We start from the raw sequence: 3,778 nt of genomic DNA, 5'->3' as shown, positions 1-3,778 counted from the left end.
CTTTCCTTTAGTTAATTTTTCACATCTGTTTCACCCAAATCTTGACTGAATTTGTCACCCTCTAGGGAAATTAGAAATTAGGTCTCCAAATGTTTTGCTAAAACAGGTGGCCAAGTGAAAGAGATTCTCATTAGGGCTTTAATTGTAAGAAAGTGGCACCATGTATTCACCACTTACAAAGCAAAGGAGAATCCACTTTTATAAATGCCAAAGCAGCAGGAAGAATTTCAAACAGAGCTGGGATTTTCTTCGTCACAAGAGTTAATCAATCTGGAAACACATAGCCACAGAAAACAGATCATTCTTTGTGCTGGTTTTCCAGAGGCTACTCATTGAATATTGCTGATTTTGATTCCAGCAGCATCCTAGGAATTGCTTCAAATAAGGCGCATTAAAAGGTCTAAATAAATGTGTGAACTGATGATTCCTTTTCAAAATTCCACTGCTTTGACCGAATTTTAATTTGATTCGGTTAAAACCCGCCCCTGGTAGGAGGAAGCCTTTTCTCCAGCACTATTCTATCATTTCTTCATGTTCATTCATTCCTGTATTGTGGAAATAATCTTTTTTCCCCCCATTTTCCTTTCAGGTGGAACTATGCAAAGGGACGAAGCCAGTGGCAATGACTGGCCGCTTTCTTTATACAAAACTGTGTAATACTAAGATAAATCCTGGATGTCCTAACAGATGACATCACGGTATCTGATGTGGAACTGATTTGACAGGAACCTTTAACTTTCGCATCTGCTCTTCAGCAATTGGTACAGGGCCAGAAGTTAGTGAGAAACAGACCTTGGGCTAAAGAAGTTTCAAGAAGAACATTCTTCCCAAAGACATCTATGTTTCACATTCTCTATTTAGAATTACAGCCTGATACAAATCTTTAAATAGCGAACTGAGTGTACTCCACTTGTATTTGACAAATATTAAAGGGCAAGAGAAAAAAAGCCTCTTGGCACGGTAAGGCAGCTTTGTTAAACAGCTCTAAATCTGGTCTCCTCATTGCCTTCCCTGTGATCCCCATCTTGTGTTAAACAAGACCTAGCTGGCTGTGCAGCACATTTCTGCCTTTGTTTGGCAAGATGTTCAATACATTCACTGGGACTGATTGGTGCATGTGTTTGTGTTGCGCTGCATGAACTATTTTGGCCTGAATTCTGTCTTTACTCTTATTTCTTTATGTGGTGAGTTTCTCCTCCAAAAGTACACACAGTTCATTTCCTTATAATTTAATACCCCCGTATGTTCACATAAACCACAATGGTGTCATGGTTTTCGTTTGCTTTTTTTTTTTAATTATTTATTGAGGAGAAGAGTTAGGGACTCATAGGAGCTTTGCTTGTGATTTCTTACAAATTCTTTTAAAAAGTTAGGTGTTCCTGTTAGCAATATTTGTCTAGCAACAGAATGTAATTGTTCTAAAGGTTCATTGAGAAAATGCTTATCTGTTTGTAAGCAGGAAGAAAAGGACTGTTTGGTTTGTAGCCCTTCCTGTTTCTTTTCTGTATCGATATTTAGCTCAATGCCGAAGGCAGCAATACAGTTTTGAATTTGTGATTGTGCACAGACTTGCTGGAGCTGATTCTTAGCTACTGTGAATCAGTGCAACTCTTTCTAAATCACTATTCCTGTAAAAATCATGAGAAGATAGAATAGTAAAAAATGCCATCTCTTTCTAAGGATAAGATTTCCAAAAGTCTTATGGTATACAACAGTTTCTTTGAGAAAATTTACTCTTTCTTTTTTCCATTTTGTATCTGAAATCAGCTTCTGTTTGCCACAACCAAAAGCTGTGTTTCCCAGAATTGTCTTTGTTCTCATGTTCACTAAAGAGAAACTGTTTCCTTGAGCCTGTTCCTTCTAGAAGAGAAAGGAAAATGTAATTTAAGGAATGATCAGAGACATGCATCTTCCAAATGAAAATCTTGCCTGTATTTAGGCACACAAGTACCAGTGAATATTTAGTTACATTAAGGAGAAGATAACGAAATAATTCCACAATGTCACTTGTAAGCCAGTTCTCTCCCAGACCATGCTTTATTGGAGCAGCCTTCTCAAAAACAGATCATTTTTTTTTCCTGCAAAATCTATGGATTTAAGGGTAGCATAAATTAGAGTTAAATTATTATTCTTGTCAGAAATGGCTTTTTTATCCATTTTCATGAATGCATATTAAAAGCAGCCCCATGAATTTAGTGCATGGCTATTTTAGTGAGTCGATTTCCTCTATAGCTTTCAGTCGAGAGCAAATACATCTTCCTGCATTTGCTTTGCATCTCTCGCTGCACAGCCATAAATATAATCAGTATTTCTCCTTTGTGCTCTTTTCTCGTTACATTTATGTCACCTCCATAAATATTGAATTCTTCTTCCTAACAGAGTATTGTGATATAGTTCTGCGTTTTGTACAAACTTTCCATTTTATTGTTTTAAATATCTCAGATAACTACATTTATTATTATTTAGATGAAATAAGAATGCTTTTCAGCTAGAATAAACCTGAAAGCAGTATTTGAATGCTGTTCACATTCTAATATATTTAGTCAGGAAACAGAATATTCTGATTTTTCCTGAGGCATTTCTAAGGTGTTTTACTGACCCACACACCAAACCCCAAATTGTGTCTTTTTTTTTTTTGTGCTTACCTTTTTGTTATGTTTATTAATCTAGTGATTTTATGACCTGTTATGCTGTTTAGTTTTCCTGCTTCTCAAACAATTCTCATTTGCTCAGTTTTGCTGCAACGTTAACTCCAAAGATGGGTTAGAAACCATGTTCTTTAAGATCCTTACGTTTCCATGGCAAATTGACAGTGTGGGGGGTTCCATAGTTGTATTTATTGCAATTGAAGATGGATTATGTTCATTCTATAGAGGCATGGGCTTGTGGAGAAGGCTTTGTACCTCCAGCACAACCACCACTAGAGTTCATGCCTCTTACAGAGTGACCCAAGCCTTGCAGCGTGGTGTCCCTTGGGTTGAGCCTTGGAAAACCATGTAGCTGTACTGTTGAATTTTCATTCTGAGTTATCCCTGAACATCCATTTCATGCTGGGCACACCCCACAAAACTTATTTTAATGCCATGGCATGAATTGAAAAGTTTTAGCAGATTGAAAGTAAACTCTGGGAAAACTACAGTATGCCACAGAGACAGAGCAGGAGAGGCCAATGACATTGCCGTCATTCTCATTCCTGGTATTAGGAGGAGATTAAAATGCCCTGACAGGCTTTCAGCAGTCCCCATACTTGGGGAAAATTCCTTTCTGACCCCAAATCAGCAACTGGCATAACCATATAAAGAAGAAAAAAAACATATACACAAGAAGACTAAAGAACAAATACAGCAGTAGTATATCAAGGAGGGGAAAAAGGGGTAAATCTTGGCCCTCAGAAGTGACCAGAAGAAGCCCTGAAATAAAGAATGATGCTTTGCTTATCTATTTCTATTTCTAGACTCGGTAGGCTCAGTCCCAAAAGACAAAATCTAACATTGATCCTCAGTATTTTACTGACATTGGCATTATCTGAAGGTCATGAGCTGTGACTTAGTCCTCCTGTAATACAAGTAGTAATAATAGCAAAATCATATTTGACTAAGAGACATTTAGGATGGGAATAGAGGAAGGAAATGACTCTGACAATTCAGGAAAAATGCTTAGGATGGAATGAGGTTGCAGGGGGAATTAATCTTTTTTGGGTTTCAAGCCAGTTGGCTCATTTTTCTCTTTGGGGACAAACTAAAGAGAAAGAAATGTATTTATTTTCATCTCTGGATTT

Source organism: Pterocles gutturalis, unplaced genomic scaffold, assembly GCF_000699245.1.
Source record: "Pterocles gutturalis isolate BGI_N339 unplaced genomic scaffold, ASM69924v1 scaffold8489, whole genome shotgun sequence".
NCBI lineage: Eukaryota > Metazoa > Chordata > Aves > Pterocliformes > Pteroclidae > Pterocles > Pterocles gutturalis.
This window is presented reverse-complemented; position numbering follows the sequence as displayed.